At 40.0% G+C, this 27,083-nt stretch overlaps 1 protein-coding gene across 4 annotated transcripts in view; it reads right to left on the minus strand.

The window, feature by feature from the left end:
* B3GALT1 (beta-1,3-galactosyltransferase 1) overlaps window positions 1-27,083 on the minus strand; it is a 378,667-nt gene that overhangs the window by 14,891 nt on the left and 336,693 nt on the right. The window contains exon 5 of one of the 4 annotated variants that reach the window (XM_055291903.2): window positions 9,218-9,338. The exons of the other annotated variants lie outside the window; for them this stretch is intronic. The gene's annotated coding sequence lies outside the window, so the exon portion shown is untranslated. The remainder of the gene's footprint in view (window positions 1-9,217; window positions 9,339-27,083) is intronic. 4 annotated transcript variants of the gene reach the window in all.

The raw sequence follows: 27,083 nt of genomic DNA on the forward strand, positions 1-27,083 counted from the left end.
AGCAAGGTGGATCAGAGACCAATGCACTTTATAGCCCTGCGCATTTTCAGCACTGCTTTCTTTCTCTCTTAAATGGTATAAATGTAAGTTTATACCAAAGGAAGGAGAAGTTTGCCTTCCTTCTGCTTTTTGCTCTTGTTTTTCTTAAACAGAAAACATATTTTAGAACATGAGTGTTTTGAGTTAAATTTCTTGGGATATTTTTATTATAGACAAACTTAGTAGGCATATAGGACAGGTTTTGCTAACGACAACAAAAGGTCAAAAAACAATTCTGTAGTTTTTGTTCATCGACATTGATGGGAGTTTTATTTTTCTTTATATTTTAGATGTCAGCTTGTTTCTGAAATTGTTAAAATGTTGTAAAGTCTCATTCAACGGATGTTTTTACTTGGCCCTTTAGAGATGACTTTCCATGAAATTCTGAGGCTATTTTTTTGTTGTTGTTTAAAGACTATTAAAGAAATGAGATTTTAAGGCCAGGCGCAGTGGCTCAAGCCTGTAATCCCAGCACTTTGGGAGGCCGAGGAGGGAGGATCACAAGGTCAGGAGATCGAGACCATCCTGGCTAACATGGTGAAACCCCGTCTCTACTAAAAATACAAAAAAATTAGCCGGGCGTGGTGGCAGGCGCCTGTAGTCCCAGCTATTCAGGAGGCTGAGGCAGGAGAATGGCATGAACCCAGGAGGCGGAGCTTGCAGTGAGCCGAGACCATGCCACTGCACTCCAGCCTGGGCAACAGAGCGAGACTCTGTCTCAAAAAAAAAAAAAAAAAAAGAAATGACATTTTAATAGTCATTTCTTCAGTAAGTTCTGAACAGACGGTATAGGTGATTTTTCTAAGAGATTCCAAGCTATTTGCTTTCCCTTAGTACATAATTTGAAAGTCCATCAGACAGTTTGAAAGTTTGGTAGAAGTAGAATTTAGGGAAGGTCTCTAAGTATGACTGGAAACAGGTCAGTTGTGAAAGGAAATAGTCCTTGTTTTAAACACATGAAACCATACAAACTATCAGGAATCAAAGGAAAAATATCTCACTTGCCATTCTCTATATCTGTACACTCAAAAGGTAACCATTTTCATAGCTGGATGGATTACTACAGCACATATTTTTAAAGATTTGTTAAATCAATGTTGTGACATTTAGTAATTACTTCTTTTAAAGTAACGTTAAACAGTAACTTCTATTTAATCAATACCTTCTGTATGTGACACTCCATAAAGTGCTTTACAAATAATGTATACAATCTCACTAATAATTACTTCTACTAAGAAATAGGCATGGTTCCCATTTTACAGAAGAGAAAACTGAGGCCCAGAGAGATTAAGCAACTTGCCCCAGCTTTACATAGCTAATGAGTGATTAAACCTGGATTTGAACACTAGTCTATCAAACTGTAATATGTAGGTCTATATACCATATTCTGCATTTCACTTTTTACATGGTCGTCAGAATCAAATTTATTTTCTCATTTCCTTTAATTATCCATGAATTAATGTGACAGGTAGGGAAAATGTAGTACAGCTGCTGTGCATTTCACCTTGGCTTAAGGGGTTCGTCTAGCTCTGAGCTTCTGTTTCACAGTGTAGGTGTGCTAGTATTTTTAAATGAAAACTGGACAGAGGATGAAGAATTCATGCCCATTCACTGGGCTACTTCCTTAACAATATTGAGATATCTACAAAGCCAAATCAGTAATGACACTTGCAGTTCATGCAATCCTAGGTTAAAAGGCAACAGTTGCTCTTAAGGTATATTTCAATTAAGCTCTGAGAGCCAGGTGAGCTGCTCATCTCTACTACAATGAGGCACTCATTTTATCTTGGGAAGAACCTAAGAGATGGCATCAGAAGGCTCTGCCCCTTACTAGCGATGTGACTATGGTCAATAAATTCTCCACTTATGGCCGATTTGGCAGTTTAGGCAACTCATCTCCTGTTCCAATTCCCCCTTAGCTTTTCTTCCTGGAAATGGGCCAGTTGTAAAAGAAACTGACATCCATAATGAAGTCTCCCAGGCTCCTTTACGACTAGGATAAAAGTAAATGACCTAGTTTCCACCCATCAGATACTTCCGGGCGAGACATAGATGGAGAAATGAGCAGCATGAGATGGCAGCTGTTTTCTGGTTATTTGGATGTTCCAGAAAACACATGGAGTGACAAAGTTCCCTGGTTCTAGTGAAGCAGCTATGATAGAATTTGCAGCCTCCAAATGTGAACATCACAGTTGTGAGTAAAGGCAATAGAAGCAATAATGTGTCCACTAAAACAACTCCAAAGAATAATCAGGTACTTTTTGGGCTGCATTGTTCATGGCCATGTTGTTTTGGCTGGTTAGTTAATAAATCCGGGTCAAGCCCTTCAAGAGAGTCCATGAGCTCCTTGACACTTTTTGATGAGTCTCTTTCTCCTTAGTCTGGTTGAATAGATTCCCCTGTTTACAACCCTTAGCCAAACACCATTGTCTCTATTTCTTTAAGTATAAAATGAGATGAAGATAATCTAATTTACAGGCTGGCTATGAGGTAAATCATAAACTTTAATATGGTACAGAGTTTAATTTTGGCTATTATTAATTGCTGGTCATTTTGGCATTGTCCAAGAGAAATATCAACCACCATAAACTAAATCAATCAATCCCTACTGTGCTCATCCTGGAAAATGCTACTTAGCATTGCCCATGTGGGGAGCAGCACTTTGAATTGAAGATTATATCTGAAAACCCTATTTCTCTTTTCATGTTGTCTAAAAACGGCATGTGTCTTTTGACTGGATGTCACATGGCCCTCTTGTGAACTTGTCCTGGATGACAACTGATTATCTCTCTCAGGGAACACTTGCACGCCCTCCCCCTAGGTGAATTAACTGAAAACCACAGAATCTTCATTTTAAAGTAGGCCACCATAAATGTACTCTCAAAAATTGCTGAGAATTTATTTGGTTCATTTATTGTGATGTGTTTTTATTTATAATTACATGTGCCAACATACATGTGCCTGTTGGTGAGTCTGGAGACACGCTGACAACTTATTATTCTCTTTTCATTTTTTGGTACTGAAAACCACTACGCTTTTGTTTGTATTTATTAATTCATCATATTGATAATCCCACTATTAACGTTTATTCACATTATAATAAATATACAAATGAAAATGCAAATTTCCTACCTTTAAGGAGCTTCAAGTTATATTAACTATAATCTATATGAGAAAAAATAAGGAATCATGAATGGTACCACTTGTATGATACTACAATTAAAATAGTTAATTACTGATAAGGATAATTGGGTTAGATTCATGGAAAAGACAATATTTGACTTGGTTCTCAAATTAAAAAAATAAATAGAGAACTCTCAATAGGAGAAAACTCGATTGTGGGGGAGAGACATTCAATGGTAAGGTAAGAACATTTGCAGAGACACAAAGGTGTTAAATTATTTGATTTCTTTCAAGAGTAGGGAGCTGTCCAGTACGAGAGAATGCTTGATTCATGGTAGAATAAAGGTAAAATTGAGAATGTGAAGGGAGGTTTTGATCATCTGAATATTTTTTCCTCCACCATACCTACATCATTTTTTCCTTCAGTAATCCTTTGTAGCTTTACAATTGATTGTATTTTAGGTTCGTTGTTTCCTTACATCAAATGGGAAAATAACTCAATAGGTTAATTTTTCAACTGCTTTGAGATGTGACTCTTTGATAAACTTTAACCTCTGTAAGGGCAAAGATTTAATCTGGTTTTATCATTATTTTTGTCACTCTCATTACTATTTCTATCTTTATCATATTTGCCTTAGCATACTAGCACAGTGCAAGAAACATTGTTGAGGAAGAAATAATCTGAGTAAATGGGTTCCAAATAGCCATAAACAGTAATTTGTCATCCAATATTAGCTTCAACAAGAGTCCTTTGCTGAGATATCATAGAAAAGTGGACTATACTCTAGAGTAGGTTTTTTTTTCCTTTTAAATGTTATTTTTATTTTTAATTATTTTTTTTCTTTTATTTTATTATTATTATACTTTAAGTTTTAGGGTATATGTGCACAATGTGCAGGTTTGTTATGTATGTATCCATGTGCCATGTTGGTGTGTTGCACCCATTAACTCATCATTTAGCATTAGGTATATCTCCTAATGCTATCCCTCCCCCCTCCCCCCACCGCACAACAGTCCCCGGAGTGTGATGTTCCCCTTCCTGTGTCCATGTGTTCTCATTGTTCAATTCCCACTGATGAGTGAGAACATGCGGTGTTTGGTTTTTTGTCCTTGTGATAGTTTACTGAGAATGATGATTTCCAGTTTCATCCATGTCCCTACAAAGGACATGAACTCATCATTTTTTATGGCTGCATAGTATTCCATGGCGTATATGTGCCACATTTTCTTAATCCAGTCTATCGTTGTTGGACACTTGGGTTGGTTCCAAGTCTTTGCTACTGTGAATAGTGCCGCAACAAACATACGTGTGCATGTGTCTTTATAGCAGCATGATTTATAGTCCTTTGGGTATATACCCAGTAATGGGATGGCTGGGTCAAATGGTATTTCTAGTTCTAGATCCCTGAGGAATCGCCACACTGACTTCCACAATGGTTGAACTAGTTTACAGTCCTACCAACAGTGTAAAATGTTCCTATTTTTCCACATCCTCTCCAGCACCTGTTGTTTCCTGACTTTTTAATGATCACCATTGTAACTGGTGTGAGATGGTATCTCATTGTGGTTTTGATTTGCATTTCTCTGATGGCCAGTGATGATGAGCATTTCTGCATGTGTTTTTTGGCTGCATAAATGTCTTCTTTTGAGAAGTGTCTGTTCATGTCCTTTGCCCAATTCTGATGGGGTTGTTTGTTTTTTTCTCGTAAATTTGTTTGAGTTCATTGTAGATTCTGGATATTAGCCCTTTGTCAGATGAGTAGGTTGCAAAAATTTTTTCCCATTTTGTAGGTTGCCTGTTCACTCTGATGGTAGTTTCTTTTGCTGTGCAGAAGCTCTTTAGTTTAATTAAATCCCATTGGTCAATTTTGGCTTTTGTTGCCATTGCTTTTGGTGTTTTAGACATGAAGTCCTTGCCCATGCCTATGTCCTGAATGGTAATGCCTAGGTTTTCTTCTAGGGTTTTTATGGTTTCAGGTCTAACATGTAAGTCTTTAATCCATCTTGAATTAATTTTTGTGTAAGGTGTAAGGAAGGGATCCAGTTTCAGCTTTCTACATATGGCTAGCCAGTTTCCCCAGCACCATTTACTAAATAGGGAATCTTTCCCCATTGCTTGTTTTTGTCAGGTTTGTCAAAGATCAGATGGTTGTAGATGCGTGGCGTTATTTCTGAGGGCTCTGTTCTGTTCCATTGATCTATGTCTCTGTTGTGATACCAGTACCATGCTGTTTTGGTTACTGTAGCCTTGTAGTATAGTTTGAAGTCAGGTAGCGTGATGCCTCCAGCTTTGTTCTTTTGGCTTAGGATTGACTTGGCGATGCGGGCTCTTTTTTGATTCCATATGAACTTTAAAGTAGTTTTTTCCAATTCTGTGAAGAAAGTCATTGGTAGCTTGATGGAGATGGCATTGGATCTATAAATTACCTTGGGCAGCATGGCCATTTTCGTGATATTGATTCTTCCAACCCATGAGCATGGAATGTTCTTCCATTTGTTTGTATCCTCTTTTATTTCATTGAGCAGTAGTTTGTAGTTCTCCTTGAAGAGGTCCTTCACGTCCCTTGTAAGTTGGATTCCTAGGTATTTTATTCTCTTTGAAGCAATTGTGAATGGGAGTTCACTCATGATTTGGCTCTCTGTTTGTCTGTTATTGGTGTATAAGAATGCTTGTGATTTTTTTTTTTTTTTGAGACGGAGTCTTGCTCTGTTGCCCAGGCTAGAGTGCAGTGGTGCAATCTCGGCTCACTGCAAGCTCCGCCTCCCGGGTTCACGCCATTCTCCTGCCTCAGCCTCTCTGAGTAGCTGGGACTACAGGCCCCTGCCACCACGCCCAGCTAATTTTTTTTTTTTTTGTATTTTTAGTAGAGACGGGGTTTCACCGTGGTCTCGATCTCCTGATCTCGTGATCCGCCCGCCTCGGCCTCCCAAAGTGCTGGGATTACAATCGTGAGCCACCACATTGATTTTGTATCCTCAGACTTTGCTGAAGTTGCTCATCAGCTTAAGGAGATTTGGGGCTGAGACAATGGGGTTCTCTAGATATACAAACATGTCATCTGCAAACAGGGACAATTTGACTTCCTCTTTTCCTAATTGAATACCCTTTATTTCCTTCTCCTGCCTAATTGCCCTGGCCAGAACTTCCAACACTATATTGAATAGGAATGGTGAGAGAGGGCATCCCTGTCTTGTGCCAGTTTTCGAAGGAAATGCTTCCAGTTTTTGTCCATTCAGTATATTAGCTGTGGGTCTGTCATAGATAGCTCTTATTATTTTGAGATATGTCCCATCAATACCTAATTTATTGAGAGTTCTTAGCATGAAGGGTTGTTGAATTTTGTCAAAGGCCTTTTCTGCATCTATTGAGATAATCATGTGGTTTTTGTCTTTGGTTCTGTTTATATGCTGGATTACATTTATTGATTTGTGTATGTTGAACCAGCCTTGCATCCCAGGGATGAAGCCCACTTGATCATGGTGGATAAGCTTTTTGATGTGCTGCTGGATTCGGTTTGCCAGTATTTTATTGAGGATTTTTGCATCAATGTTCATCAAGGATATTGGTCTAAAATTCTCTTTTTTGGTTGTGTCTCTGTCAGGCTTTGGTATCAGGATGATGCTGGCCTCATAAAACAAGTTAGGGAGGATTCCCTCTTTTTCTATTGATTGGAATAGTTTCAGAAGGAATGGTACCAGTTCCTCCTTGTACCTCTGGTAGAATTCGGCTGTGAATCCATCTGGTCCTGGAATTTTTTTGGTTGGTAAGCTATTGATTATTGCCACAATTTCAGAGCCTGTTATTGGTCTATTCAGAGATTCAACTTCTTCCTGGTTTAGTCTTGGGAGGGGGTATGTGTTGAGGAATTTATCCATTTCTTCTAGATTTTCTAGTTTATTTGCATAGAGGTGTTTGTAGTATTCTCTGATGGTAGACTGTATTTCTGTGGGATCGGTGGTGTCTTTTAATTGGAACATTGAGTCCATTTACATTTAAAGTTAATATTGTTATGTGTGAATTTGATCCTGTCATTATGATGTTAGCTGGTTATTTTGCTCGTTAGTTGATGCAGTTTCTTCCTAGCCTTGATGGTCTTTGCTATTTGGCATGATTTTTCAGTGGCTGGTACCGGTTGTTCCTTTCCATGTTTAGTGCTTCCTTCAGGAGCTCTTTTAGGGCAGGCCTGGAGGTGACAAAATCTGTCAGCATTTGCTTGTCTGTAAAGTATTTTATTTCTTCTTCACTTATGAAGCTTAGTTTGGCTGGAAATGAAATTCTGGGTTGAAAATTCTTTAAGAATGTTGAATATTGGCCCCCACTCTCTTCTGGCTTGTAGAGTTTCTGCTGAGAGATCCGCTGTTGGTCTGATAGGCTCCCTTTGTGGGTAACCCGACCTTTCTCTCTGGCTGCTCTTAACATTTTTTCCTTCATTTCAACTTTGGTGAAACTGACAATTACGTATCTTGGAGTTGCTCTTCTCGAGGAATATCTTTGTGGCGTTCTCTGTATTTCCTGAATCTGAATGTTGGCCTGCCTTGCTAGATTGGGGAAGTTCTCCTGGATAATATCCTGCAGAGTGCTTTCCAACTTGGTTCCATTCTCCCCGTCACTTTCAGGTACACCAATCAGATGTAGATTTGGTCTTTTAATGTAGTCCCATATTTCTTGGAGGCTTTGTTCTTTTCTTTTTATTCTTTTTTCTCTAAATTTTTATTCTTTTTTCTCTAAACTTCCCTTCTTGCTTCATTTCATTCATTTCATCTTCCATCAGTGATACTCTTTCTTCACGTTGATGGGCTCCTGAGGTTTCTGCATTCTTCACGTAGTTCTCGAGCCTTGGCTTTCAGCTCCATCAGCTCCTTTAAGCACTTCTCTGTATCGGTTATTCCAGTTATACATTCGTCTAATTTTTTTCAAAGTTTTTAACTTCTGTGCCATTGGTTTGAATTTCTTCCTGTAGCTTGTTGTAGTTTGATTGTCTGAAGCCTTCTTCTCTCAACTCGTCAAAGTCATTCTCCATCCAGCTCTGTTCCGTTGCTGGTGAGGAACTGCGTTCCTTTGGAGGAGAAGAGGTGCTCTGCTTTTTAGAATTTCCAGTTTTTCTGCTCTGTTTTTTCCCCATCTTTGTGGTTTTATCTACTTTTGGTCTTTGATGATGGTGATGTACAGATGGGTTTTTGGTGTGGATGTCCTTTCTGTTTTGTTAGTTTTCCTTCTAACAGACAGGACCCTCAGCTGCAGGTCTGTTGGAGTTTGCTAGAGGTCCACTCCAGACCCTGTTTGCCTGGGTATCAGCAGCGGTGGCTGCAGAACAGTGGATTTTTGTGAACCACAGATGCTGCTGCCTGATCGTTCCTTTGGAAGTTTTGTCTCAGAGGAGTACCCGGCCATGTGAGGTGTCGGTCTACCCCTACTGTGGGGTTCCTCCCAGTTAGGCTGCTCGGGGGTCAGGGACCCACTTGAGGCGGCAGTCTGCCTGTTCTCAGATCTCCAGCTGCATGCTGGGAGAACCACTACTCTCTTCAAAGCTGTCAGACAGGGACATTTAAGTCTGCAGAGGTTACTGCTGTCTTTTTGTTTGTCTGTGCCCTGCCCCCAGAGGTTGAGCCTACAGAGACAGGCAGGCCTCCTTGAGCTGTGGTGGGCTCCACCCAGTTCGAGGTTCCGGGCTGCTTTGTTTACCTAAGCAAGCCTGGGCAATGGCGGGTGCCCCTCCCCCAGCCTCGCTGCCATCTTGCAGTTTGATCTCAGACTGCTGTGCTAGCAATCAGTGAGACTCCATGGGCTTATGACCCTCTGAGCCAGGTGTGGGATATAATCTCCTGGTATGCCGTTTTTTAAGTCCATTGGAAAAGCGCAGTGTTAGGGTGGGAGTGACCCGATTTTCCAGGTGCCGTCTGTCGCCCCTTTCTTTGACTAGGAAAGGGAATTCCCTGACCCCTTGCGCTTCCCGAGTGAGGCAATGCCTCGCCCTGCTTCGGCTCGTGCATGGTGCGCTGCACCCACTGTCCTGCGCCCACTGTCTGGCACTCCATAGTGAGATGAACCCCGTACCTCAGATGGAAATGCAGAAATCACCCATCTTCTGCGTTGCTCTCGCTGGGAGCTGTAGACTGGAGCTGTTCCTATTTGGCCATCTTGGCTCCACCCCTAGAGTAAGTTTTCATGTGATGTGCTGGAAAGGTGTATCAAAAGATGTTTAATATTCATATTTTGAGTATAAAGTATCTTTTCCCATGCCCTGCCCTTTTCCCTGTGCCATTCAAGGCAAATTTCTGCCTCTGATTTAATTCTTGAACTCATATAACTTCATTATGTTTATAGATTAAAAATAAATTTTCCAATAAAATTTCCTGTGTTTAGGAAAATAATCCTAGTGGAAGACGATAAGCACATGCACACACACACACACACACACCATCATGAATAAAAGAGACGCTTGGGAAACCTAATTCAAAATCTGAATCTTTTCTGTGATGAATGGTTGTCAACTGCCAAATCCTTGAATTATTCTTTCCTAAATGTCTTTCTGAGCTGATTTTTAATAAATTTCTGATTTTCCGTTGTGGTAGGTCATTTGTGATCCATCTTATCCAGTAAGAGCAGTAATGTGTAAATTGTGTCTCTAAGAGGTGATAAAGTGGTGCAAATGGTGCTTTTCACCTTGGGTGACCATAGCCACAGTCATTATTTGCAATAGCTACTGTGCTGTGTTCTCTGAAATCTCCTAACAAGATGCTTCACCTCATGTCACACCCAAGCTATTGATAAGAATATATACGTTGAAAAGTTTGAAGACAACATAACTTCACTGCCAAAATTGCCTTTCCAAGAAGTTATCAGCAGAGCTATTGGTAAGTTGGTCTTAATATGCTTGAAAATTCTTTACATAGGCTGTTTACTGCCAGATTGAAGAGAATAAATTGCATTTTTGGGTGATAGGAGCAGGGTGAAGAATAACCCTCCAGCAACTGCAAAGTTTTCAAGGCATGATGCACAACAGCAATAATGTGCTCCGTGTTTCCCCAGGCACATGTCAGTCTCAGAAGACTAGTAGAGAAGTGCCAATGCTTCTGGTTCCCCGAGGAACTCTAGGTGATGGTTCCTGGAACGATTGTCAGAAATCAGGATTATTATTTATCTTCTACTTGGGCTGGAGAACTAAGCACATAAGTAAATGCTCAATAGAAGTAACGTATTCATGGAGTTCTGAAAGAGGTTTTTCTAGTGCTGGCTTATAGTCAGAGTGTATTCCAATATCCTTATTACTTTGGGTAGTATGTCACTAATGGGTAGAAACAATGAGTTGAACAATGTTCATCAGATTTATTTATGGAAAGACTGCTTAGAGTCTTTAATATGATCCATTTCTTTGAGAAACTCAAGACAGAGGCACAACATGGCTCACAGATTTTTGTTTTTACTCACAGCTTCTTGAGAAGACAGTTTGAGGTGTCATGCCCTAGTGGACAGTTAAGATGTCCCATGACTTCCCTTTTGGAATTGTAAATGACTATCATCACTTTTTTGTTATTGTGTTTTTTGCTTTTTAAACAAGAGGTCTAATAAAATGTGGGGCTGGTTATCACCTTTTGGTTTGCCTTATGGGGTAAACATAATCATATGTATTTTTTTAATTCTTGTAAATTTAGTAGCTTATTCTTGATTTTTTTAACCTCTCTCTAACAGTGTTTTTGACTTTATTGCCTTTGAGAAAGCTTTTGTCTTAGTATTACAAAAATGATGCATGCTCAAAAACAAAACCTAAAGGATAAAAAGAAATAAAAAGAAGAAAATAAAAATCACCCATAATCCTATCAAGTATATATAGGCACTATTGACAAGTAGATGTAGATAATTTGCTTTTTTTTGTATCTTACATATTTTCATTTATTTTTTGTATTTATTTATTATTTTTCCATAAGTTATTGGGATACTGGTGGTATTTGGATACATAAGTAAGTTCTTTAGTGGTGATTTGTGAGATTTTGGTGCACCCATCACCCAAGCAATATACACTGCACCATATTTGTAGTCTTTTATCCCTCGGCCCCCTCCCACTCTTCCCCCCAAGTCCCCAAAGTCCATTGTACCATTTTTATGCCTTTACATCCTTATAGCTTAGCTCCCACATATCAGTGAGCACATACGATGTTTGGTTTTCCATTCCTGAGTTATTTCACTTAGAATAATGGTCTCCAATATCAGTTTCTTTATCCATTCCTTGATTGATGGGCATTTGGGTTGGTTCCACGATCTTGCAATTGTGAATTGTGCTGCTATAAACATGCGTGTGCAAGTATCTTTCTTTTTCATATGACTTCTTTTCCTCTGGGTAGATATCCAGTAGTAGAATTGCTGGATCAAATGGTAGTTCTACTTTTAGTTCTTTAAGGAATCTCCACTCTGTTTTCCATCGTGGCTGTATTAGTTTACATTCCCACCAGCAGTGTAGAAGTGTTCGATCACAGCATCCATGCCAACATCTACTGTTTTTTGATTTGATTATGGCCATTTTTGCAGAGGTAAGGTGGTATGATATTGTGGTTCTGATTTGCATTTCCCTGATCATTAGTGATGTTGAACATTTTTTCATATGCTTGTTGGCCATTTGGATATCCTCTTTTGAGAGCTGTCCATGCATGTCCTAAGCCCACTTTTTGTGGGATTGTTTGTTTTTTTCTTACTGATTTGTTTGAGTTTGTTGTAGATTCTGGATATTTGTCCTTTCTCAGATGTACAGATTGTGAAGATTTTCTCCCACCCTGTGGGTTGTCAGTTTACTCTGCTGACTGTTCCTTTTGCTGTGCAAAAGCTCTTTAGTTTAATTAGGTCCCAGTGATTTATCTTTGTTTTTATTGAATTTGTTTTTGGGTTCTTGGTTATGAAATCCTTGCCTAAGCCAATGTTTAGAAGAGTTTTTCCAATGTTATCTTCTAGAATTGTTGCAGTTTCAGGTTTTAGGTTTAAGTCCTTAATCCATCTTGAGCTGATTTTTGTATAAGGTGAGAGATGAGTATCCAGTTTTGTTTTCCTATATGTGGCTTGCCAATTATCCCAGCACCATTTGTTGAAAAGGGTGTCCTTTCCTCACTTCATATTTCTGTTTGCTTTGTTGAAGATCAGTTGGCTGTAAGTATTTGGGTGTATTTCTGGGTTCTCTATTCTGTTCCATTGGTCTATGTGCCTATTTTTATACCAGCACCATGCTGTTTTGGTGACTATGGCCTTATAGTATAGTTTAAAATCAGGTCGTGTGATGCCTCCAGACTTGTTCTTTTTGCTTAGTCTTGCTTTGGCTATGCGGGCTTATCTTTTGTTCCATATGAATTTTAGAATTGTTTTTTCTAATTCTGTGAAGAATGATGGTGGTATTTTGATGGGGATTGTGTTGAATTTGTAGATTGCTTTTGTCAGTATGGTCATTTTCACAATATTGATTCTACCCGTCCATGATCATGAGATGTGTTTCCGTTTGTTTGTGTTGTCTGTGATTTCTTTCAGCAGTGTCTCATAGTTTTCCCTGTAGAGGTCTTTTGACTCCTTGGTTAGGTATATTCCTAAGTATTTTATTTTTTTTTGCAGCTATTGTAAAGGGGTTGAGTTCTTGATTTGATTCTCCACTTGGTTGCTGTTGGTGTATGGAAGAGCTACTGATTCATGTACATTAATCTTGTATCCAGAATCTTTGCTGAATTCTTTCATCAGTTCTAGGAGCTTTCTGGAGGAGTTGTTAGGGTTTTCAAGGTAAACAATCATATCATCAGCAGACAATGACAGTTTGACTTCCTCTTTACCAATTTGGATGCCCTTCATTTCTTTCTTTTGTCTGACTGCTCTGGCTAGGACTTCCCGTACTATGTTGAAGAGGAGTGGTAAGAGTGGGCATCTTTGTCTTATTCCAGTTCTCAGAGGGAATGCTTTCACCTTTTCCCCATTCAGTATTATGTTGGCGGTGGGTTTGTCATAGATAGCTTTTATTACATTGAGGTATGTCCCTTATATGCCGATTTTGCTGAGAGTTTTAATCATAAAGAGATGCTGGATTTTGTCAAATGCTTTTTCTGCATCTATTGAGATCATCATGTGAATTTTGTTTTTAACTCTGTTCATGTGGTGTATCACATTTATTGACTTGCATATGTTAAACCATTCCTGCATCCCTGGTATGAAACCCACTTGATCATGGTGGATTATATCTTTTTTGATATATTGTTGGATTTGGTTAGCTAGTATTTTGTTAAGGATTTTAGAATCTATGTTCATCAAGGATATAGGTCTGTAGTTTTCTTTTTTTGGTTATGTCCTTTCCTGGTTTTGGTATTAGGGTGATGCTGGCTTCACAGAATGAATTAGGAAGGGTTCCTTCTGTCTATATCTTGTGCAATAGTGTCAAAAGGATTGGAACCAATTCTGCTTTGAATGTCTGGTAGAAGTCTGCTTGGAATCTATTTCGTCCTGGACTCTTTTTTTGTTGGCAATATTTAAATTACCATTTTACTTTTGCTGCTTGTTATTGGTCTGTTCAGGGTATCTAATTCTTCCTGATTTAAGCTAGGAGGGTTGTACTTTTCCAGGAATTTATCCATCTCTTCTAGGTTTTCTAGTTCATGTATGCAAAGGTGTTCATAGTAGCCTTGAATAATCTTTTATATTTCGGTGGTGTCAGTTGTATTACTTCCTGTTTTGTTTCTTAGCAAGGTTATTTGGATTTTCTCTCTTCTTTTCTTGGTTAATCTTGTTAACGGTCTATCAATTTTATCTTTTGAAAGAACCAGCTTTTTGTTTCATTTATTTTTTGTATTTTTGTTTGTTTGTTTCAATTTCATTTAGTTCTGTTCTGAATTTGGTTATTTCCTTTCTTCTGATGGGTTTGGGTTTGGTTTGTTCTTGTTTCTCTAGTTCCTTGAGGTGTGACCTTAGAATGTCAGTTTGTGCTCTTTCAGTCTTTTTGATGTATAGGCGTTTAGGGCTATGAACTTTTCTCTTAGCACCGTTTTTGCTGTATTCCAGAGGTTTTGGTAGGTTGTGTCATTATTGTCATTCAGTTTGAAGAATTTTTAAATTTCTGTCTTGATTTCATTTTTGACCCAGTGCTCATTCAGGAGCAGGTTATTTAATTTCCATGTATTTGCACAGTTTTGAAGGTTCCTTTCGGAGTTGATTTCCAGTTTTATTCCTCTGTGGTCTGAGAGAGTGCTGGATATAATTTCAACTTTCTTAAATTTATTGAGACTTGTTGTATGGCCTATCATATGACCTATCTTGGAGAAAGTTCCATGTGCCATTGAATAGACTGTGTATTCTGTGGTTGTTGGATGAAATGTTGTTTTTGTTCCAAGGTATAGTTTAAATCCATTGTTTCTTTGTTGACTTTCTGTCTTGATGACCTGTCTAGTGCTGTCAGTGGAGTATTGAAATCCCCCCATGATTATTACGTTGCTGTCTATCTCATTTCTTAGGTCTACTAGTAATCGTTTTATCAACTTGGGAGCTCCAGTGACAGGTGCATATATGTTTAGGACTGTGATATTTTGCTGTTGGACAAGGCCTTTTACCATTATATAGTGTCTCTCTTTGTCTCTTTTAACTGCTGTTGCTTTAATGTTTGTTTTGTCTGATATAAGAATAGCTAGTCCTGCTCATTTTTGGTGTCCATTTGTATGAAATGCCTTTTTCCACACCTTTACTTTATGTGAGTCCTTATGGGCTAGGTGAGTCTCCTGAAGACAGCAGATGGTTAGTTGGTGAGTTCTTATCCATTCTGTGGTTCTGTGTCTTTTAAGTGGAGGATTTAGGCCATTTACATTCAATGTTAGTATTGAAATGAGAGGCACCTTTGCATTTATTGTGCTGTTTGTTGCCTGTGTACTTTTTTTTGTTTTTGCTTTTTAAATTATATTTTTGTTTTATAGGTCCTGTGTGTTTTATGGTTTAAAGAGGTTCTGTTTTGATGTGTTTACAGGATTTGTTTCAAGAAACAGAGCTTCTTTTAGCAGTTCTTATAGTGGTGGCTTGGTAGTGGTGAATTCTATCATTTGTTTGTCTGAAAAAGACTATCTTTTCTTCATATATGATACTTAGTTTCGCTAGATACAAAATCCTTGGCTGATAATTGTTTTGTTTGAGGAGGCTGAAGATAGGGCCCCAATCCCTTCTAGCTTGTAGGGTTTCTGCTGAGAAATCTGCTGTTATTCTGATAGGTTTTCCTTTATAGGTTACCTGGTGCTTCTGTCTCACATTTCTTAACATTCTTTCATTTGTCTTCTCTTTAGATAACCTGATGACAATGTGCCTAGGTGATGATCTTTTTGCGATGAATTTCCCAGGAGTTCTTTGTGCTTCTTGTATTTGGGTGTGTAGGTCTCTAGCAAGGCAGGGAAGTTTTCCTCGATTTTTCTCCCAAATATGGTTTCCAAGCTTTTAGAATTCTCTTCTTCCTCAGGAACATCAATTATTCTTAGGTTTGATCATTTAACATAAACCCAGACTTCTTGGAGACTTTGTTCATATTTTCTTATTCTTTTTTCTTTGACTTTGTTGGATTGGGTTAATTCAAAGACCTTGTTTTTGAGCTCTGAATTTTTCTTCTACTTGTTCAACTCTATTGGTGACACTCTCCAGAGCATTTTGCATTTCTATAATTGTGTCCAATGTTTCCTGAATTTTTTATTGTTTTTTCTTTAAGCTCTCTATTTCCTTGAATATTTCTCCCTTCACTTCTTTTATTGTTTTTTAATTTCCTTGCATTGAGCTCTGCCTTTCTCTGGTGCCTCCCTAGTTAACCTCCTGAATTCTTTTTCAGGTAAATCAGGGATTTCTTCTTGGTTTGGATCCATTGCTGGTGAACTAGTGTGATTTTGTTGTGGAGGGGGCGGTGTTAAAGAGCCTTGTTTTGTCATATTACCAGGATTACTTTTCTGGTTCCTTCTCATTTGGGAAGGCTCTGTCAGAGGGAAGATATAGGGTTGATGGCTGTTATTCAGATTATTTTGTCCCACAGGATGTTCCCTTGATGTAGTACTCCCCCCTTTTCCTATGCATGTGGCTTCCTGCGAGCCAAAATGCAGTGAATGTTGTCTCTCTTCTAGGTCTAGCCACTCAGTAAGTCTGCCTGACTCCGGGCTGGTACTGGGTGTTGTCTGCACAGAGTCCTGTGATATGAATCGTCTATGGGCCTTCCAGACTTGGATACCAGCACCTGTTCTGGTGGAGGTGGTTGGGGGGTGCAATGGACTCTGTGAGGGTTCTTAGCTTTGGTGGTTTAATGCTTTATTTTTGTGCTGGTTGGACTCCTGCCAGGAGGTGGCGCTTTCCAGAGAGCACCAGCTGTGGTAGTATGGAGAGGAACTGGTGGTGGGCGGGGCCTGAGAACTCCCAAGATTGTATGTTCTTTGTCTTCAACTACCAGGGTGGGTAGGGAAGGAGCATCAGGTGGGGGCAGGGTGAGGCGTGTCTGAACTCAGACTCCCCTTGGGCAGGTGTTGCTGCAGCTGCTGTGGGGGATGGAGGTGAGATTCCCAGGTCATTGGAGTTGTGTACCTAAGAGGATTATGGCTGTCTCTGCTGAGTCACGCAAGTTGTCAGGGAAGTCGGGCAAAGCTGGCAGTCACAGGCTTCGCTCAGCTCCCATGCAAACCAAAGGGCCAGTCATACTCCCACTGTGCCCCCTAAATGTTTCCAGGCAGAGGGCGAGCCAGGCTTGAAAACCTGCCCCAGGCTACCTGCCTCCCAGCTGGGAAAGAACAAGGCTTGGTTCTTCCCCTGCCTGTGGAGTCTGCACACTGGATTTGCGCCCTCTCCTGAGTTCTGGCCAGGAGACTTCTCGCCCCATTCAAATTGTTACACAGTTCAGCTAGAGATTTCTTTCTTTCTGTGGAGTTTTACCCCCTGCTCCTCTGGCTGCCCTCTCGATGGATCCTCGTGCTGCCCAGCAGGAAGGGCCTGTCTGGGGACCCAGTGAGCTCCCAAGGCCTTTCGGCTGCTTCCTCCACCCCTGTATTTTGCTAGGCTCTCTAAATTGACTCTGCTCCAGGTAAGGTCTGAAGCTTCTCCTGCAAACAGACTTTTAGTTTCTCCAGTAGGGGTGTGTGTTTGGGAGAGGAGGGTCTCCCTTTCCCACTACCGCAGGTGGGGCACTCACAGTACTGGGGGTGTCTCCTGAGTCCTGCAGGAGCAGTCCGCTTCCTTCAGAGGGTGGGTCTGTGGGTCCTCTCGGGATTTCTGGTTTGTTCTTGCAGTCGATCTGGAGCTAAAATTCATAATGCAAGTCTCTGCATGCTGCTCTGTGTGGAGCTGCAATCTAGTTCTGCCTCCCATCCACCACGATGATCCTTGCCTCCTCTTATATATTTTCATTTATTAATATGGGATCATGTAGTCTGCAGATTTTCATGTGCTTTTCCCCCACTTAGCAAGCATCATCAACACTTTTGCATTTGACTGTGTACTCCTGTGCCATTCATTTTCAATGACTGCCATATTCCAATCAGTCATGTAATCATCTCTCCACTGTTATTAGATATTTAGTCTAATAGGCTTCCTATTCTTCCCACATTTACTCTGTGAGCGTTCTCAGAGAGTCCAGTGGTATGAATATTGGGACAGATGACATTGTTCTTGGTTCTATAAAGCCTTGTCCTAGAAACTTCACATGCCTCAGTTGTGGTGTCAGAGAACAAAGGCACTAACAATGATCTGCTGTCTGGAGTCCTCAAATCATACTCATAGTGCCACTGAAAGTCATAATTTCCCAACCTGGCTCATCATTCTGCAACTACAACTTATTCCCAGGCCACTAATATTTCAGAGGAACAATACAGGCAATTGAAACCTGCAATTTATGGGTCAAGTACACAGAATGGCACTAAGTCAACCCTTCTGATGTTAGGATGACAATAGTATGTGATCTGGGGTCTTTGGGGTGGCAACATAAGACAGCACCATGTTTGGTTTGAAGTCTTCCAGGTTATTTATCTCAGAGCTTGTCCTGGAATGACAAAGACACATCACTTCTCTCCTAGGTAGTGTCTCCAGCACCATAGCGGCAGTTATTAAGAGGCTGAAATCAGCAATCCTGGCAGTCTGTCTGATTAGCCAATAGAATAATGATTTGACCTGACTGCCAAGCACTGAGGATTCCTATCTGGGGATTCACCACAGAGGTCCTTCTGGGCATCTGGTCAAGTGTGGCATGATGGAGTCTGGCAGGCTGGATTTCCCTGGTCTAAATGGAGCCCTACTCCAGGTATGTTATCTTGATTTCGTTTCATCTTACTTTCCCGAACTGTGAAGTATCTTGAAATAATCTTTCATATAAAGGTAGTCAAATTAGACTAGAAATACATCAGCTTTCTCTAAGTGTCAAATATTTATGAAAATTTACAGCTGCAAACTTTTATTTTTTCCTTATCAGAATTTTTAATTTTGTCAGCAGTTTTGAAGACCATTTGTTAAGGGACTTATTCCAGGAGGCAGTATTGTGAATTGCTAAAACTGCAGACCATGTGGTCAGGCATCCTGGGTTCAAATTCTGCCATTTACTAGCTGTATCACTGCTCTGCAATCATTTCTTTAGCTTCAGTATGAGAAAAGTGTGCCTACTTCAGGTTCAAGAAAATGAAAGAAATAAATGTCAGAAAGGCACTTAATACCAGCCTTGGCACAAAATAGTGCTTAATACATATTATTATTATTATTGATTCAGGCTCTGTTGTGCAGGCTGGAATACAGTGGCATGATCACTACTCACTGCAACCTCCACCTCCTGGGCTCAAGTAATCCTCCCGCCTCAGCCTTCCAAGCAGTTGGGACTACAGGTGTGTGCCACCACACCCCGCTAATTTTGTCTTTTTTTGTAGAGATGGAGGTTCGTCATGTTGCCCAGGCTGGTCTCAAATTCCTGAGCTCAAGAGATCCTCCTGCCTTGGTCTCTCAAAGTGCTGGGATTACAGGTGTGAGCCACTGCACCCAGCCAAATATCAATATTATTAATTTTAACATTTAAAGAAAATTATACATACAGTTAAATATTTAATACAACTTATTAGCAATCTAGGTACTGTTATTACTATTGTCTCTACTAAGTGCAGGTGCTCCTGTCCTCTAAGGAGTTGAAGTCTAAACAGTGGTCACAATTTATTTCAGTATACATTCTACAGAAACTGATGAAATAATGACATAGACGTAAGTATGAAATGTGAAGATGCACTGCTCAGCTTGAACAGATGTGGGAAAGAATTGCCAGAGTCAAAAGGCACATGCAGTGGAGTTTTACTTGGCCAGGCAGCAGCATGGGTAACTGAAAGTTTGTGGTTGCTACTTCTCTCTAGGATTTTAAACTCAGGCTCAAATCTAAAGAACTGGAGAGACCTCATGGGTTTCTATTTTGCTTTGTTTTGACCACTGGCTTTTATTGTCTGGAAGATATGATAAAATAGGTCCCTACCATAATAGGTGAAAAGTAACTTTTGTAATAATATGTGTCTTTATATAGCCCAGTTCAGGGAATACATTTTAATTCATTTGATCTTTTTTCAGCTTTGTTAATATTTATGCTAAACCACATTCTAATAAAGTGCTTAAAAACCTGGATGAAGTCAAGTTAGTAGGTAATAGTGGTGAAGTAAAAACAAGCAAAAAATTTTATTATTTTAAAGGAAGCACATTATTGTAGTTACTTAAATACAGTCTTTCTATCATTATTTCCTATGGTTAACCTTATTTTCCCCTTTCCCTGAAATACTCACTTGGCAAATATAGAATCTGAAAAGCTATATTCACTGTAACCATTCTGATTTCTAGTATCTTGATCTGGGCATTTTACTTTCCTAATTAGGAGCATGGCTCAGTGGCTTCTGGTTAAAAAAAAAAAACCAGTCTGGAACGTGCTCCTTACTCTCTTAGGAGAAGGGGAGGCTGGAAGGGGCCTTCTATCCTCATTAGGTGGTTGATACATTTCATTTGTATATTTCACAGATGCTGCTCAGGCAAGTGTGGTCACATCACTGCAGCCAGGTTTGCTAATTGGAGAACGTGAAAGAGTATACATATAATCTCAGTATCTCTGGAGAATTTGTGAAATAGGAGGTTTAATCCCATTGTCTTTATTGGCCCAAAGGCATAGAAAGGCACAACCCAAATTTTGGGTCTCCATTTAGACCCTGAGGTGGTCACAATGATTAAATGTCAGATGTGAGGAACCAGAAAGTCGACCTTCCTGTCGTAAGGCTGAGCATGTTGTGCTCACCTGTATTGTGCTCTAACACCGTGGGGCAGGAGATGGCTCTTGAATGGCTTTTCAAAAAGGCTTTTCAAGGAGGTTATGACTATCACTTAGGCACATCTATCAAGTTGTCATTTTCAGTGAAATTAATGACAAGATGTAAGATAGAGGCAGAGTTTCTTAGCTTGCATAAAAATGTCAGCCCTCTCCTCAGGCACAGTGCTTGCATCAGAGGATCTCAACATATTTATGAGTGTAACAAGTTTAGAAACTTTTTTTTTTTTTTTTGAGGTGGAGTTTTGCTTTGTCGCCCAGCCTAGAGTGCAGTGTTGCAATCTTGGCTCACTGCAACCTCTACCAGGTTCAAGCAGTTCTTCTGCTTCAGCCTCCTGAGTAGCTGGGATTACGGGTGTGTGGCACTGTGCCCTGCCAATTTTTGTATTTTCAGTGGAGATGGGGTTTTGCCATATTGGCCAGGCTGGTCTCAAACTCCTGACCTCAAACTCCTGATCCACCTGCCTCGGCCTCCCAAAGTGCTGGATTACAGGCGTGAGCCACCATGCCCGGCCTAGAAACTTTATTACTGTATCTTATGGGGAGAACATTTGTAGAAAGTCTAACCATTTGTAACCAAAGTAAAAGAACCAGCAGAATCTAACCTAGAACTGAAGTCTCTATTAGGAGACTTGTCATTTTCTGGAAAAGAGACCACAATGGCTTTCAAGGATGGACAAGCCAGGATAAGCCAATCTTTCTCCATCTTCTCATTTTATGACCTTACAAAGGATGCACAATAAGGAAACCATTATTCAGACACTGCTGGCTTTTTATAAGGAAAAACCTAGGCTCCATTTGGGTGCTATTTATTATTAACTTCAAGCTTAAATTTTCTACTGTGGGCACAGATGTTTATACAGAAGACTGTTACATGTACCCAGTCTTCATGATACAAAGTGGAGGCTCCTTTTAATCTGAGTATAAAGACATGATGACCCACAGGAACACCACAGCTCTGATCTCATTCTGTTTATTTTTGAACTCTGCCTTTTGTTAAAGACAGTTTTTGAAATACAGACCAGCACACCCTATTTTGTGCAGCAAAGTTCCTTTTTTAGATAATAATCTACTCTGCAATAGAGTTCTACTCCTCACTGATACAGAAATCCAACATTGAGCTTGGTTTTTTTTTTTTTATCAAAAATTCTGATTTTATCCTTATACCTCAAATTTCAGTGTTGAAAGTAGTCTTAGTGATAATTTAGGACAATTATCTACTCTAGGTGTAAACAGAACCTTAGATACAGATGTATCTTAGGAATTACAGCAGGAGCTTCCAGTATTTCCTTTGGGAATTTGTACTCAGATCTGATCATATTTACTTAAAGATGTCATTTTTTTCATGGATAGAATAGCTATTTGTGTAGTTTGAGCATGTATCTTCCAGTTTTATTTTGGGACTTGGTCCAATCAATTATCTTTTTATAGTACCTATGTTTAGATAGATAGGTAACTTTCAGCTTTCCTTTCTCCAGGTTAAGACATGCCCATTTCAATGGTGAGAGAAAAGAAGAATTTACATCATGCATAGTTTTTCTGTTATTGCCCAGTGTCACTTTTCAATGAGCAAATCAGGAAATAGCTACCTTGGGGAGTGATTTTCATCTGATTCATTATCACTGAAACATCTTTGGAATCTTTCCGAATCTTAAGGAATTGAATTTCCCTGAGATACCCACTGTATGACCTGCAATAATCCCTAGTGCCTCTATTTTTGTTTTTGTTAAATTAATTTCCTAGCCTGTGAGTTTCATATTCATAACCTCTGCAGGAGATACTGCCATCTGCCATACAGCTAAGCCTCCGAGCTGTGGGCTTGGAAGAATCTATATTTATTTCAAGGACAAAGAAGCCAAAGAGGGAAGGGAGACATGTTTATTTTCACTTTTCCCAGACCACAGTGAGAGTGAATATAAACTCTGGCAGGGAGACTGCATTAGGTGCCAAACTGCCACAGTCATTTGCATAATGTGTAATCTAAGGTGTTGATCATCTCTGATAAACAGGCATGTTCAGTGAGGGGAGGAGAAATTACGCATTGCCCCTCTGCCTGTCCCTTAATAAACCAATCACACTGCTCTCCATCAACTCTGCAGAGCAGAAACCTTTTTGCTCCGTTGAACTTGCTTCCCATTTCTACTTAGCAAACTGACTAATGGCCCTGGCTCGTTCCCTGCTGTCACCTCTAATGGTGCCATGTGCAGCCGCTCCTCCCGCAAAGGAAGGAACCCATGTTCACGTAATGGATTGCTTTGGGCTGCATTTTTACTTTACGTTGCTTTGTACATTTAACTACTACACTGCACTACCCCCACTTGCCCCTATATAGAATTTTTGAAGATTGTGAAGGAACATGTTTGTTAGGAAAGCACTCTGCTGTTAAAAATCTAACCATTTGATGTCAATGAAATTGCATAGTAACTAATTTTTAATAGAGCATTTGTTGAGGGTGGGTGTTCAGCATAAAAGTTTGGTTTTAGAAACTGGACATATATTTGTTTGCATGGTTATGGCCTTTGCTTTAACAAGTGAGTCCTCATATTTAATTGAAAGTCCTCATATTGACTGTTCAGTGAAATTTGTATTTTTAAGTATATGGTGGTTAAAAGTGAGATTCTCGGCACTTTGGATTTTGCCGCATTGACTTATTTTGTCCCCATTCCCATTATTACAGTAATGGCGTCATTTTGCTGGGGGATTGACAGTGGGGGGTTTGTACACCTCTTCTGGCATGTGTTTATATGGTAATTGCAACCTGTGATAACAATACTACTTTTGCTAACAGCGTGTAGTACCTTGGCATCAGAAACTATTCTGTAATTCTCAAGCTATCATCCTTACTTTTAGAAATAATGAAACTGAAGCCTGGGGTATTTAGAGACTTCTAATTCCATTTGGTGGAAGCACATGAAATTGTCATCTATGTAGCTTAAAAATGGTTGAACATCAGCAGCTCTCTATGGCTCTTCAGGAGAGCCAGGATTCAAACTACTGTCAGCCACAATCTATAGTCAGCCTTCCTTCCATGGTGCCATGCTGCTGCCTTATTTATATATATTTTGTCTTATTTCAAGACTCTCACCTTGTATACATTACACACAATATAATATATGGCTACTGTCTGTTGACTGGCTTTTTAAAAGGGAGTTTGGAGAGTGCCACAGATTCATGTTTTGTAACTATCTGGCGAACTATTAGGTCTCAGGTTTTACCACTGTAAATCTAGGTGACTATAAAGGACTATTAGACAGACACTATCTTTTGAGTCATTATTTCCTCTCCTCTCTACATATGTTGCAGTTTTCCAAAGTCCAAATAGCTGTCACCAGTGATGGGCTCTTCCTGAGACAGGTAAAATCTTGCATCTCTGAGCTCTCTTCCTCATTTATATTTCTCTGTGTTTTCTCCAACCAGTGAGGCTCAAAAATGTCACAGATTTCATGAGATGACTGAGAAAGCACTTAGTAATACACCTTTAAAGCGTCCCTCCCGTCTCTTTCTCTCTCTATTCATATCTCCTTTCCACATTCTCATTTCTTCCCACCGCACCACTTTCTCTTTCTCTCTTCTGGAGATAATACTCTAATTTTTTGGCCACAGGTGTTTGCCTCAAATCCTTATTTTGGCCATTTTAAGAACATACCTGCCCATTTGAAAGAACCCAGGTGGTTTTAATATTGAGTATGTCCCAAAGATATGGATTTTGAGAGCAAACCAGTGACTACACAATTTACAGTGTGATTACATAGTAATTACTCAATTTGCTTACGAACACTGAATCCTCTCCATGGGTTCCAGACAGATGTCACAGCAGATGCACCTAATATAAAGGAGAATTTCCATTAACCGCAGTTGTAGTTGGGCTTATAACTAACTATGGGAGTGCTGAATTAAATTGTTAATAAAGGGCACTGTTGAGAACTATTAGGAAGTATGATTCAGACAGGAGAGGGACAGCAGTTGTTAAGCATGGGAAGGTTCCTGTGAATAAGTGTGTCAAATATAATGCTGACATTTCAAAGAGTTGATGAATATTTGGCTTTGGGGCTATGTGACAGTTATTGATAGTAATAACTGGATTTTGTAGAGAACCTGGTAGCATACAAATTTATTTCTACTTACACTATGATTATCGCCAGAATCCAGGAGGTAGAGACAAATGTCCAGAGGCTCAGAGGCTCACCCATGTTCTTATAACTGGTGTGCAGTGGAGTCCAAACCCATGGCAAGGCTGCCCTGACATTCAAGCCACTTCTCTTAGCATCACCTCACGCTGCTTATTCCTGGGAACGGTCAGTTCAGTCAACCAATCAATTAGACTGTGCATGTATTTTTAATGAAACTGACTTGTTGACTTGCTAATTTAAAATCAAAGTGATTGAATCAGCTGTTTGTGAAAACACAGGTTAAGGAAGCACTTGCTTATTTTTACATCAAACTTTTTGGTGGTATATATTTTCAAACGGCTACAGTTTGAAATCGGTTCTTTGTGCAACAGAGGAAACAGCTGAGCATGCAGCAGTCTTTTCAACTAAATTCATACACATCCAGGATAATCAACACTGGTAGCATCATCTTCAAATAGGCAGCACGTGGGCCCATATTGATATTGACAGTTCACAATTGTGGACAAGTTTGAAGTAAATTAATGTACAAACTTTTCAGGTGAAAGGCTGAAAGCATTTCACTGAAGGCTGGGGAACATTTGCATGTCTCCTTGATTTTCTAACCAAACTTTTTTTTTTTTTTTAAAGTATGAACGAATCCCTACCCTGCCCTGTTCCCACTTAATGTCTTTCCTCATCCAAATGACAATGGTATGTTTGCCGCACAGCCTGCCCACTACTGACCCCTGCTCCCAGGTCTGTGAAAAAGACCTGGCCTTAGTGAGGTTTGTCATTCAGGAAGCTGCTCAAGTGTTGAGGGCTGCAGAGAATTCACTTCTGCTTAGTCCTTGAAGACATTTCTCTGGGCATGACTTCCAGTCTCTGGTGGGCATTGGTGAGAACGACAGAGAGAAATGATGCAGTGGTCAACAGGACTTCCACACAAATGTCAATGCTTGGTGAGGAAAAAACTGCTTTTAATCTTCCTGTGCGGTTCTTCTTCATAAAGAACATCCGTGCTTTCTAAACATTTCTTTTGCCTTTTCCTCTCCTCCCAAAAGACTCTGGTTACTTGTAGTCAGCCCCTTCTCCTGTCTTTCCATTTTCTCCTCAGAAGGACCACCACTCCATTTCATTCACCTACGTGGACTCTGCACCCCTCCTTGGAGCACTCGCCCTCCTATGGCTTCTCTTTCTCACATAACTTCCCACCCCATTCTCCCGTGCATCTCAGAGGACTGTTCTCCCAGATCATCTCATCCTGCCCAGCAGGAAGCCGTAGCTCACATCTCAGCCAAGGGAGGGGTAGAGATGACGCCAGTGGAGAAGGATATCAACAAAGGAGGAGAGAAGGAAAGGCATGCACTGAGACTTTACAAGAGTGCGAAAAAGACACATGAAAGGCCTCTGGAGCCTGAAAAATGAAACTCATAAGTGGGGAAAGACTTGGCTTCCCTTTCTGTCCTGCTCCAACTTTATTTATCATACTTTAGATATCTATATTTTTTCTTTTTTTTTTTTTTCCTTGAGATGGAGTCTCGCACTGTCACCAGGGCTGGAGTGCAATAGCATGATCTTGGCTCCCTGTAACCTCCGCCTCCCAGATTCAAGTGATTCTCCTGCCTCAGCCTCCTGAGTAGCTGGGATTACAGGCACCTGCCTTAGGCCCAGCTAATTTTTTGTATTTTTAGTAGAGATGGGGTTTCACTATGTTGGCCAGGCTGGTCTCGAACTCCTGACCTCATGATCCCCTCACCTCAGCCTCCCAAAGTGCTGGGATTACAGGTGTGAGCCACCACACCTGGCTTGGATATCTATTTTTATTAGAAATAATTTTTGAAAAATGTCTGATATAGTGAGTAGGACATTACAGACAATGAGTAAGAGACAGTTATTAACTTACTGCTTTGTAAGACCCAAGTAACTCAAATCAATATAGGACAATGCGGTTCAAACCATGAAGCAAAAAGTTAGTTTCGATAAAAGCAAGATCGTACTTTTGGTAAAAGTTTCTCTCTGTTATAGTAGATTGTGGCAGTCAGTTGTGAGGGACAGCATGACAACTTATGATGATAGTCACCAAGTACTGAAATTTGAGTATGATAATTTTTAGAGACAGGACAGTGTCAACGTCAAGACCTGCATTTCAGTCCCACACACATATTACTCCTGGAAATGTTCTGTAACCTCTATAGGCTCCTGTTTCCTAATCTGCAAAATGAAGATCCTACAGAACAAAGCACACAGGGTTGGCTGTTCCTAGCTCAAATGGGATCATATATGCAAAGCTCATGGCACAGTGCTTAGCATAGAGTAAGCACTCAGTAAAGGCTGTCCATTATTAGGACTGTGATTTTTAAAAAGAGAGCACATTCAAGTTTGTCCTTGTGAAGATATCAGTTTTATGCATTTGCTTTCTGATTTACTTTCCTGAGAGACAAAGAAAGGGACATGGTTTAAGTGTGCCTGTTGGGAATGTAGGAGCCATGAGAAATTCATCTCTTATGCAGACTGTAGCAGGAAAAATATCAGA

Source organism: Symphalangus syndactylus, chromosome 9, assembly GCF_028878055.3.
Source record: "Symphalangus syndactylus isolate Jambi chromosome 9, NHGRI_mSymSyn1-v2.1_pri, whole genome shotgun sequence".
In the NCBI taxonomy this organism is placed as follows: domain Eukaryota; kingdom Metazoa; phylum Chordata; class Mammalia; order Primates; family Hylobatidae; genus Symphalangus; species Symphalangus syndactylus.